The sequence below is a fragment of the Myotis yumanensis genome, unplaced genomic scaffold, assembly GCF_028538775.1.
Source record: "Myotis yumanensis isolate MYYU_CA2020_CCGP unplaced genomic scaffold, mMyoYum1.0.hap1 SCAF_1, whole genome shotgun sequence".
Lineage (NCBI taxonomy): Eukaryota > Metazoa > Chordata > Mammalia > Chiroptera > Vespertilionidae > Myotis > Myotis yumanensis.
The window spans coordinates 79,688,384-79,701,156 of record NW_027223752.1 but is presented as its reverse complement, the minus strand read 5'-3'; the positions used below and the strand labels follow the sequence as shown (position 1 = coordinate 79,701,156).

The following is a 12,773-nucleotide window of genomic DNA, read 5'->3' as shown; positions in this document are numbered from 1 at the left end:
CTATGTGAAAAACTAAGCAAAATAAAGTAAATATAATTCCTCATCTTCCACTAAATTATTGTGTGAAGAATATAATTTTAAAAATTAGAAGCTATGCCAAGAAAATAAAACAGGGAAGACTATCTCATAATTAATAGAAAAATTTTGTAGACAAAGACTGTCAGTTGAACCATATAATGGAATTATCAGACAAAGCCTTTTAAAAACTATTATAGGTACGGTCCCAGGAGCCTGCACCGGAACCCCGCCTGCGGCGCCTCCTGGGGGCCAAGCCGCGCGTTGGACAGTGGATCCCGCGGCCACCCCGGTCCCGAGCCCGCCAGGGGGCGCGCGCCAGGGCCGGCGACCCTCCGCCCCCGCGGCGAGGCGGGGGCTCGCTCCGCGCCACGCGGCTCCGCCATTAGGAGCGCGCGCAGCGGGCCCGGCGGTCGGGCCGCGGGAGCTGAAAACCCGGCGCGGCGCCCGGGGAGCAGGCTCGGGGCGCGCCGCAGACCCGTCGCCCGAGCGCGCGCCCGGTCCCTCTGGCTCAGCCGGTGCGCGAAGCCGCCAGGCCCCATGGCCCCTGAGACACCGGCCCCGGCCCCGCGCTACTTCACCTGGGACGAGGTGGCGCAGCGCTGCGGGCGCGGCCAGGAGCGGTGACTGGTGATCGAGCGGAAGGTGTACAAGGTCAGCGAGTTCGCCCGCCGCCTCCCCGGAGGCTCCCGGGTGATGAGCCACTATGCGGGGCAGGATGCTACGGACCCCTTTGTGGCATTCCACATCAACAAGGGCCTGGTGAGGAAGTACATGAACTCCCTCCTGATTGGAGAGCTGGCTCCGGAGCAGCCCAGCTTCGAGTCCACGAAGAATAAAGAGCTGACCGATGAGTTCCGGGAGCTGCGGGTGGCCGTGGAGCAGATGGGGCTCATGAAGGCCAACCGTGCCTTCTTCCTGCCGCACCTGCTGCACATTCTGCTGCTGGACACGGCTGCCTGGCTCACGCTGTGGGCCTTTGGGACGTCCTTCGTGCCCTTCGTCCTCTGTGCAGGGCTGCTCAGTGCAGTTCAGGCCCAGGCTGGCTGGCTGCAGCATGACCCGACATCTATCTGTCTTCAGCACCTCTACGTGGAACCACCTGCTACATCATTTCATGATCGGCCACCTGAAGGGGGCCCCCGCCAGTTGGTGGAACCACATGCACTTCCAGCACCATGCCAAGCCCAACTGCTTCCGCAGAGACCCAGACATCAACATGCACCCCTTCTTCTTAGCCTTGGGAAAGATCCTCTCTGTGGAGCTTGGGAAACAGAAGAAAAAGTACATGCCGTACAACCACCAGCACAAATACTTCCTCCTGATTGGGCCCCCAGCCTTGCTACCTCTCTACTTCCAGTGGTACATCTTCTACTTCGTTATCCAGCGGAAGAAGTGGGTGGACCTGGCCTGGATGATCACCTTCTATGTCCGCATCGCCCTCACTTACGTGCCGTTGCTGGGGGTGAAGGGCCTCCTGGGCCTTTTCTTCGTGGTCAGGTTCCTGGAAAGCAACTGGTTTGTGTGGGTGACACAGATGAACCATATCCCCATGCACATTGACCACGACCAGAACAGGGACTGGGTCTCCACCCAGCTGCAGGCAATGTGCACAAGTCGGCCTTCAATGACTGGTTCAGTGGGCACCTCAATTTCCAGATTGAACACCACCTTTTCCCCACGATGCCGCGACACAATTATCACAAAGTGGCTCCCCTGGTGCGCTCCCTGTGTGCCAAGCACGGCATCAAGTACCAGTCCAAGCCCCTGCTCGGGGCCTTCGCGGACATTGTTCGCTCCCTGAAGGAGTCAGGGCAGCTCTGGCTAGATGCCTGTCTTCACCAATAACAGCAGCCCCCCTCCCAGAAGAGGAGCCTCCCGAGCCAACGCAGAAAGAAGCCCCAGGGACAGGCCACTACAATCCTAACATCCAGAGGGGGGCGGTTTGAGGAGATCGAGGCTCGGGCTCAAACCCCTCCCCTTGACCTTCTAGGCAGATTTAGGACCCAAAGAGGGAGGGGAACATAGAAGCCCCTGGAGGAAGGGGTGGAGCTCTTAGGGCAGGAATGTGAGTTTGTTTCTTTTTTCTAGTGTCAGATGTAGGTGGTTAGTGAGCAAGAGGGAGTCGGGAAGGTGTGAGAAGAATAGGGAGGACCAACTGAGCCCAGAAATCAGGAAGTTTAACAATAAAATTCCACCCAGAAAGAGGTGAGCTCATCTTACTAGTCCACTTCACCCTCCTTTGCAAACCTGAAGTTCTCAGGGTGGAGGGAGGTGGAGCAGCTGAACATTTGGAGCCAGACTTAGGAAGCATCAGTGCTTAGAACTCTGAGGCCAGCCTCATGCAGTGCCTGGGGGCTCAGCTCACTCTAGAGCCACGAAGTCTGTGACCTCCAAGAGCCTCAGGTTCCTGGAGAAGCAATTTCTCCACTTTTAGAAGTACGCAGGGCAAAGGCCAGGCTGTGGTATGGAAGACATCTGACCCCGAAGGATCCTGCCATACTGATGTTGGTCCCATGTTCCACCCAGAGTCCCAAGGGAGCATTAGGTCCTCGGTCCTGCCAAAATGTCAGCAGAGAGTTACTGGCCATTAAGACTCCCTTCGGCTTTTCACCTCCTCTGACCAGCACCCAAGGAGTGACACATTCCCAGGACAGGGCGTCCACTTACTGCTCCATCAACTAGTGAGCAGACGGGGCACCTTGATTTTCTCCTCCTCAGAGACAAACGGGGGCCTAGTGGGTTCCCTTTGCTTCCCTCCCTGTAATGCCAAGTTTAATACAACAGCCTCTGTGAGCAAAAGGGGCCAAGCGGGGAGACACCGACCCACCAGGCAGGAGGGAGACCCAGGGCTGATCATAGAGAAGATGGGGCTGGAAGAATGCCCTTCACATAGGTCATCTACAGCATTACTCTGAGCAGGAGCAGCAGGGCTCAGTGTAATCGCTTCCTAGCTCTAAACCAGAAGCAGGAAGTAAACACACAGAAGTTCGTGGTCATGGGATCGTCTGTTGCTGTCGTTAGGCATCTCACTCTGTCAGCTCTGTTCAAGGGTCTCTCTCTGCTGGAGACCAGGTAGGGATTTAGGATGGTCTCTCATTAGTTTAATACAGAGATGCCATTTTTTAAATCTGCTTTTTAAAAGAGAAAATTTAACTCATCTCTAGAGAGCAAGCAGGAGTGTGCCCCAGGAGTCTCGCCTTAACTGCAGAACTTGTCATCAGCGTTCACACCCTCTCTGCTCCCTGCACCCGTGCCATTCAGTCCGCAGCACCCACCCCAGCGGATCGAGCCTTTGGGGACCCGGGAGAGTTGGCTGTTAGTTTTGGGAGATGTTGGGAGGGGACTAGAGGCACCATCTGTGGAAAGGATGTTGTGATTAGAGGTTTGTCAAAACAAAGAAAAATGTAAAAAACAGAGAAACGGGGGGAACAGGTAACAGAGGAGTTCAGATCTTTTCCATTTGGGCAGAACCTGGTTTAAATTAGACACACAATTGAAGCATTGGCTTCCTCACTCCAAAATGGGTGCTGACTCCCCCCCCCACCCCCACCCCGCCCCAATTCCCCACTACTTGAGGTTGGGTGTGGTGTCACCAGCTGCCAAGCTCTCTGGCTTTGGGCCCAGGCTGAGCAAACCCAGCGAAGCTACCTGAGCCAAGTCCAGGTCCTCAAAGCACCTCAAACGTGTGGCCTTCTCCTTAGCCTGGGTCAGTGTGGACTCACATGGCCAATAACGGACACACCGGTGACGAAGGGCTCCGACGGTTACAGTGGGAACATGAGTGATCTCAAATCCTATGACAGCTGAGGAGACAGGCTAAGATAGAACAAGTCGCCTCCGGTCACAGATTGTGGCAGAACTAACATTTGAACTCACTTTTGAAAAACTCCCAATGTTTGCGTTTGTCTGTTACTTTCATCTTCCTCCCACTTGGCCAGAGGCAGTTTCTGTAACCAGGCCCGGCATCGCTATCCTTTTGTACCTCCAACTTTGTTACCACATCCTGACGGAGGAAAGCTGAGAAATAAAGCAGATTTTGACCAAAAAAAAAAAAAAATTTAAAATTAAATTAAAATAAAAAAACTATTATAAATATATAATATATAAAGAGATGAGGATTTCAGGAGAGAAGTGCAAACCCTAAATATAAATAAATATTGCAGAACTGAAGAGAACAATATTTGAAATCAAAAGAAGTTCCTTAGATTAGTTGAACAGCATTTTGGAGACTACAGATAAAATGACTAATGATTTTGAAGATAGATTTTTAAAAATAACCCAAAGTGAATGGCAGAGAGAAAAGATTAAAAAACGTGAACAATGTTAATATATTTTGGGGCAATATCAAATAATTAAGAAGAGGAAAGAAGATAACAAAGAAAATAACAATATAACTGCCAAGAATTTCACCAAATTTCATAAAAACATTAACCCAGATATGCAGAAAACTGAGGATAATCCAAGCAATATAAATAAATAAGACCATGGTGTAACAGGTGCTGACTGATTAAGAAAAAACTCTTAAAAGCAGCCATAAGATAAAAAGACAGTTCAGAGCTATGGCAATAAGAATGGTGGTTGACTTTTTAAATCAGAAACAATGGAAACCATGTCAATGAAATTACATTTTAAAAATTATTAAAGAAAAACAAATGATCAAGCTAGAATTCTACATCCAGTGAAAACAAGATTTAAAAAAATTACATTAAACAATGAATGGGTTACCAATGAAATCAAGGAAGAAATAAAAAACTTCCTGGTAAAAAACAAAAATAAACACATGACAACCCTAAATTTATGAAACACAGCAAAAGTAGCCTGAGAGGGAAGTTCAGAGCATTACAAGCCTACTTCAATAAATAAGAAAAAGCTCTAATAAACTATTGAACATTACAACTAAAAGGATTATAAAGAGAACAACAAGAAAAGCCCAGAATAAGTAGAAGGAAGGAAATAATAAAGATCACAGCAGAAATAAGTGACATAGAGATTAAAAAAATACAAAAGATCAATGAATCCAAGAGCTGGTTCTTTGCAAAGATAAACAAGATTGACAGACCTTTTGCCAGACTCATCAAGAAATGAAGGGAGAGGATACAAATAAATTAAGTCAGAAATGATAGATGTGAAGAAACAACTGACAACACAGAAATGCATAGGAATGTAAGAAAATATTATGAACTACTATATGCCAACAAGCTGGACAACCTGGAAAAAATGGATAAATTCCTAGAAAAAGATAATCTTCCAAAACTCAGTCAGGAAGAATCAGAAAACCTTAGTAGGCCAATAACAACTGATGAAATTGAAGCAGCAATTTAAAAACTTCCAGCAAATAGAGAGAATCGAAGATGGCGGCATAAGTAAACACCGGAGATTGCCGCCGTAAACAACCACTTCAAAAATACAACTAAAAGTCGGAACGGACATCAACCAGAACCACAGGAAGGCTGGCTGAGGAGAGACTCTTCAACTAGAAGCAAAAACAACAGCATTCCTACGCTCAGAGGAGGCGGAGTGTGGGAAATTTAAAGGTACGGTGGTGCGGTGGTGAGGTGGTGCGCGCGCAAAGCGGGCTGGCAGCTGAGGGCGCGGTTGTCGTTTTCAATCAGGAGTGAGTCTCAGACTCTGGGCTACAGATCCGGGCGAGTCTCTAGGGACCCAGACTCAAACGGGAGAAGCGGGACTGTCTGGCTACGGCCCCTCCGAGGTTTGCAGCGGTTGTGGGGACAGAGACGCAGAGCCCCTGGGGACGGACTGAGAGCGGCCATAGCGGCTCCCTCCCCCCACCCTGTTGAGCCCGCCCCACCCAGGCCCTGCGCACAGCCATTTGCCAATTGCCTCAGGCAAAGGCTGGATTAGCGCCTCCCCAGAAGACAGACGTTTTCCGCTCAGCTGATTCCTATAGCCAGTCGGCCTGGTGGTCAAATCCCTCTAGTGTTAACTACAACAATTAAGGCTTGGCTAGAACAAGACTGCGCACAGAGACCACAAGGGGGTGCACCAAGAAAGCATAAAAGATGCGGAGACAAAAAAACATGACAGAAATGGAGGATATGGAGCTAAGAATCGCAATTTTGAGGGCTTGCCATAAATTTGTGCAGAGCCTCACGAAAACTAATGAGACCCTCGATGCTACGATAAAGAAATTAGAAAGTAAGCATACACGGACTGAAATAAAGAATATTATACCTGCCGAAACCAGTTTGGCTCAGTGGATAGAGCGTCGGCCTGCGGACTGAAAGGTCCCAGGTTTGATTCCGGTCAAGGGCATGTACCATGGTTGCAGGCACATCCCTAGTAGGAGATGTGCAGGAGGCAGCTGATCGATGTTTCTCTCTCATCGATGTTTCTAACTCTCTATCTCTCTCCCTTCCTCTCTGTAAAAAATCAATAAAATATATTTAAAAAAAAAAAAAAGAATATTATACCCAATAGCAGACCAGAGGAGCTCAAGAATCAAACCAAAGATTCGACAAAAAACACCCAATTGGAAAAGCAAAATGAAAAAAGAATCCTAAAGTGTGAAGATAGTGTAAGGAGCCTCTGGGACAGCTTTAAGCAGACTAATATCAGAATTATTGGAGTGCCAGAAGATGAGATACAGCAAGATATTGAAAACCTATTTCAAGAAATAATGGCAGAAAACTTCCCCCACCTGGAGAAAGAAATGGACTTACAGGTTCAAGAAGCACAGAGAACCCCAAACAAAAGGAATCCAAAGAGGACCACACCAAGACACATCATCATTAAAATGCCAAGAGCAAAAGACAAAGAGAAAATCTTAAAAGCAGCAAGAGAAAGAGGCTCAATTACCTACAAGGGAATACCCATACGACTGTCAGCTGATTTCTCAACAGAAACTTTGCAGGCCAGAAGGGAATGGCAAGAAATATTCAAAGTGCTGAATACCAAGAACCTACAACCAAGATTACTTTATCCAGCAAAGCTATCATTCAGAATTGAAGGTCAGATAAAGAGCTTCACAGACAAGGAAAAGCTAAAGGAGTTCACCACCGCCAAACCAGTATTATATAAAATGCTGAAAGGTATCCTTTAAGAAGAGGAAGAAGAAGAAAAAGGTAAAGATACAAATTATGAACAACAAATATGCATCTATCAACAAATGAATCTAAGAATCAAGTGAATAAATAACCTGATGTACAGAATGAACTGGTGATTATAATAGAATCAGGGACATAGAAAGGGAATGGACTGACTATTCTTGGGGGGAAAAGGGGTGTGGGAGATGCGGGAAGTGACTGGACTAAAATCATGCACCTATGGATGAACACAGTGGGTGGGGAGTGAGGGTGGAGGGTGGGGTGGGAGCTGGAAGGAGGGGAGTTATGGGGGGAAAAAAGAGGAACAAATGTAATAATCTGAACAATAAAGATTAAAAAAAAAAACAAAAAACTTCCAGCAAATAAAAGTCCTGGACTGGATGGATTTACAGGAGAATTTTACCAAACATTTAAAGAAGAACTAACACCTATTCTCCTCAAACTATTCCAAAAAATCCAAGAGGAAGGAACACTTCCAAGCTCTTTATACAATGCCAGCATTATACTAATCCCCAAACGAGATAAAGACACTACAAAGAAAGTGAATTACAGGCCAATATCCCCGATGAACATAGACGCTAAAATCCTCAACAAAATATTAGCAAATTGGATCTGGCAATATATTAAAAAGATTATACATCATGGCCAAATGGGATTTATTCCAGGGATGCAAGGCTGATACAATTCACAAATCAATAAATGTGATACATCACATAAATAAATTGAAAAACAAAAATCACATGATCATATCAATAGATATAGAAAAGGTATTTGACAAAATTCAATACCCATCCTATATAATAAAAGCCTAATATGCTAAGTGTCTGGTCATCTGGTCGTCTGTTCAACCAATCAAAGTGTAATATGTTAATGATATGCTAAGGCTACTCAACCACTCTCTGTGACATGCACTGACCACCAAGTGGCAGACAGTCGACCAGTTGACCAGTTGCTATGATGTGCACTGACCACCAGGGAGCAGATGCTCTTACCAGTAGGTTAGCTTGCTGCTGGGGTCTGGTCGATTGGGACTGAGCGAGATGGGTCAAATATGCCCTGGAGTCCTCCCATGATCCCTCCCTTGCTGGCCAACCTCCTACATCCCTCCCCGGTCCCAATCGTGCAACTGTGGGTTCCCTTGGCCTGGCCTGCACCCTCTCACAATCCAGAACTCCTCAGGGGATGTCGGAGAGCCGGTTTCAACTCGATCCTGCACTCCAGGCTGAGGGACCCCACTGGTGCACGAGTTTGCACACCAGGCCTCTAGTTTTTTATAAAAGCTCTCAGAAAAGTGGGAATAGAGGGATGATACTGCAACATAATAAAGGCCATATATGACAAATCTACAACCAACATAATATTCAATGGGCAACAACTGAAAACATTCACCCTAAGAACAGGAACAAGGCATGGATGTCTGCTTTCACCACTCTTATTCAACATAGTACTGGAAGTCTTATCCACAGCAATCAGACAAGAAGACAAATAAAAGGCATTCAATTTGGAAAGGAGGAAGGAAAACTGTCATTATTCACAGATGACATAATAATGTACATAGGAAATCCTAAAAACTCCACAAAAAAACCCTAGATTTAATAAATGAATTTGGCAACGTAGCAGGATATAAAATTAACACCCAGAAATGGATGACATTTTTATACACCAATAATAAACTTTGAGAAAGAGAAACTGAAAAAACAATCTCATTTACCATTGCAGCAACAAAAAAATTAACATATTTAGGAATAAACTTAATTAAGGAGGTAAAAACCCTATACTCAGAAACCTACAGGACATTGAAAAAAAGAGATAGAATATATAAATAAGTGGGAAAATATACTGTGTTCATGAATTGGTAGAATTAACATCATTAAAATGGCCAAACTACCCAAAGCAATCTATAGATGAATGCAATCCCTATTAAAATACCAAGGCATATTTCACAGATCTAGAACAAACACTCCAAAATTTCATATGGAACCAAAAATGACCCCAGAGAGCCACAGCAATCTTGAGAGAGAGAAAAAAAAGAACACAGTTGAAGGGATCACAATACTGGATAGTAAACTATACTATGAAGTGCTGTAATCAAAACATCCTGGTACTCACGCAAGAACAGGCATATAGATGAATGGAACAGAAAAGATACCCCAGAAATTAACACAAGCATTTGTGCTCAATTAATATTTGACAATGGAGTAAAGACAGTCTCTTCAATTAATGGTGTTGGGGAGATTGGAAAGATACATGCAAAATAATGAAACTAGACTACCAAATTACACCATACACTCAAAATGAATAAAAGACTTAATGTAAGCATAGAAACTATAAAAATCATAGAAGAAAACATAGGCAGCACAGTATTAGACATCTCACATCTCATATCAGACTTTTCACAGATACATCTCCTAGGGCAAGAGAAACAAGGGAAAAAATAAACAAATGGGACTACATAACACTAAAAAGCTCTGCACAGCAAAAGAAATCAGCATTAAAATGAAAGTGGAACCCACTGTATGGGAGAACATATTTGCCAATGACACAACTGATAAGGGATTAATTTCCAAAATGTATAAAGTATTAATACAACTCAACAAAAGGAAGACAAACAACTCAATCAAAAAACAGGCAGAAGACCTGAATAGGCACTTCTTCAAAGAGGACATACCAATAGCCAAGAGACATGAAAAAAATGCTCAGCATCACTAATTATCAGGGAGATACAAATTAAAATGACAATGTGGTACCACCTCACACCTGCCAGAATGGCTACCATTTATAAAACAAGAAACAAGTGCAGGTGAGGATGTGGAGAAAAAGGAACCCCAGTACACTGCTGGTGGGAATGCAGAGTGGTATAACCACTATGGAAAACAGTGTGGATTTTCCTCAAAAAAATAAAAATTGAGCCGTCATTTGACCCAGTGCTTCCACTTCTAGGAATATATCCTACGAAGTCTTAAATACCAATCAGAAAGAATATAGGCACCTTTATGTTCATAGGAGCATTATTTATAATAGCTAAGGTCTGGAAACAGCCCAAGTGCCCATCAGTAGATGAATGGATAAACAAACTGGTACACTTACACCATGGAAAACTATGCAACTGCAAAAAAGAAGGATCTCTTACCCTTTGAGACAACATGGATGGACCTGGAGAGTATTATGCTAAGCAAAATAAGCCAGTCAGTGAAAAACAAATATCATAAGATCTCACTTATATGTGGAATCTAATGAACAAAATAAACTGACAAACAAAATAAATCCAAAGACATTGAAGGTTGTAGAGGACTGACATATTTCAGAGGGAGGGGGAGAAGGAAGGGGGAAGAGACTAACCAAAGGACTTATATGCATACTAGAGGCCCGGTGCATGGATTCATGCACCAGTGGGGTCCCTCGGCCTGGTTTGCGCTCTCTTACAATCCAGGACCCCTCAGGGGATGTCGGAGGCCTGGTGCAAGGATTCAGCTGGTCCCTGTAGGCCAGGCCAAGGGACCCCACCAGTGCATGAATCCATGCATGAGGACTCTAGTATGCATATAAGATCTTTGGTTAATCTTTTCCCACCTTCCTCCTCCTCCCTTCCCTTTGAGATTCATCATTCTGTTCCATGTTTCCATGCCTGTGCGTTGAGTGTCTGCCCCCGGAGGTCAATGTGCATCATAGCTACTGGTCGAATGGTCAAACAGTCGAACAGTCGCTTAGGTTTTTGTGAATATAGATATGCATAGCCCATGGACAGACATGTGGAGAGGGCCTGGAGCTGGGTGGAGGTGATCAATGGCGGGGGGGGGGGGGGGGAGTGGGGGGGTGGGAGGGAACATCTATAATACTTTTGACAACAAAGATATATTTTTTTAAAAAGTGCAGCAGGCATTTTAATATTCATAAAGCTGAGAGAAAATTCGTTGTGAGTAGACTTACACAAGAGTTGTGTTAAAGGAAATTCTTCATGCTGGTGGGAAAATATACCAGATGAAAATGTGATTTTATGGGCAGAAATGAAAAGATATGGAAGTGGTAGTAAGTATGTAAATATGGAAAAAAGTCTATCTTTAACTTTACTTATGAAGATAATTTACTGCTTAAATTAAAAATAATAAAGTACCATGAGACTTATAACCAATGTAGAAGTTAAATATGTGACAACAATAGTACAAAGGATTTAAAAGAAGATAAAAATTTATGTTTTTGCAAAATACTTATGTAAAATACATAATTGTTCATATTTGAGTTTATGTCCACATTAATTTTTGTTTCCTGTTTGTCCCATCTCTTCTTTGTTCCTTTGCATTTCTTTTCCTTCTTTCTTTCTTTTTTTTTATTGCTTAAAGTATTACAAAGGGTATTACATATGTGTCCTTTTTTTTCCCCTGCCCTTTACAATCCCCTGGCTTCCCCTACCCCCCAGTGTCTTATGTCCATTGGTTATGCTCATATGCATGCATACAAGTCCTTCGGTTGATCTCTTACCCCCCTCCCTCCTGCCCCCCAACCCTCCCCGGCCTTCCTGCTGCAGTTTGACAATCTGTATGAGGCAGCTCTGCCTCTGTATCTATTATTGTTCAAAAGTTTATAATGGTCTCTATTGTCCATGAATGAGTGAGATCATGTGGTATTTTTTTTTAATTTTTTTTATTGCTTAAAGCATTACAAAGGGTATTACATATGTGTCCTTTTTTTTTCCCCACCCTTGACAATACCCCGGCTTCCCCTACCCCCCAGTGTCTTATGTTCATTGGTTATGCTCATATGCATGCATACAAGTCCTTCAGTTGATCTCTTACCCCCCTCCCTCCTGCCCCCAAACCCTCCCCGGCCTTCCTGCTGCAGTTTGACAATCTGTATGAGGCAGCTCTGCCTCTGTATCTATTATTATTCAAAAGTTTATCATGGTCTCTATTGTCCATGAATGAGTGAGATCATGTGGTATTTTTCCTTCATTGACTGGCTTATTTCACTTAGCATAATGCTCTCCAGTTCCATCCATGCTGTTGCAAATAGTAAGAGTTCCTTCTTTTTTACAGCAGCATAGCATTCCATCGTGTAGATGTACCACAGTTTTCTAATCCATTCATCTACTGATGGGCACTTAGGCTGTTTCCAAATCTTAGCTATGGTGAATTGTGCTGCTATGAACATAGGGGTGCATATATCCTTTCTGATTGGTGTTTCTGGTTTCTTGGGATATATTCCTAGAAGCGGGATCACATGGTCAAATGGAAGTTCCATTTTTAGTTTTTTGAGGAAACTCCATACTGTCTTCCATAGTGGCTTCCAGTCTGCATTCCCAACAGCAGTGCACGAGTGTTCTTTTTTCTCCACATCCTCTCCAGCACTTGTTGTTTGTTGATTTGTTGATAATGGCCATTCTGACAGGTGTGAGATGGTACCTCATTGTTGTTTTGATTTGCATCTCTCAGATGATTAGTGACTTTGAGCATGTTTTCATATGTCTCTTGGCTTTCTGAATGTCCTCTTTTAAAAGGTGTCTATTTAGGTCTTTTGCCCATTTTTTGATTGGATTGTTTATCTTCCTTTTGTTAAGTTATATGGGTTCCCTATAAATTTTGGAGATTAGGCCCTTATCAGATATGACATTGGAAAATATGTTTTCCCATGCAGTGGGTTTTCTTGTTGTTTTGTTGATGGTTTCTTTTGCTGTGCAGAATCTTTTTATTTTGATGT

At 44.1% G+C, this 12,773-nt stretch overlaps 1 pseudogene; it reads left to right on the top strand.

Annotated features, from left to right (window-relative positions):
• Window positions 1–531: 531 nt before the first annotated feature.
• On the top strand, window positions 532–1,863 carry LOC139003594 (acyl-CoA (8-3)-desaturase-like; annotated as a pseudogene).
• Window positions 1,864–12,773: the final 10,910 nt, after the last annotated feature.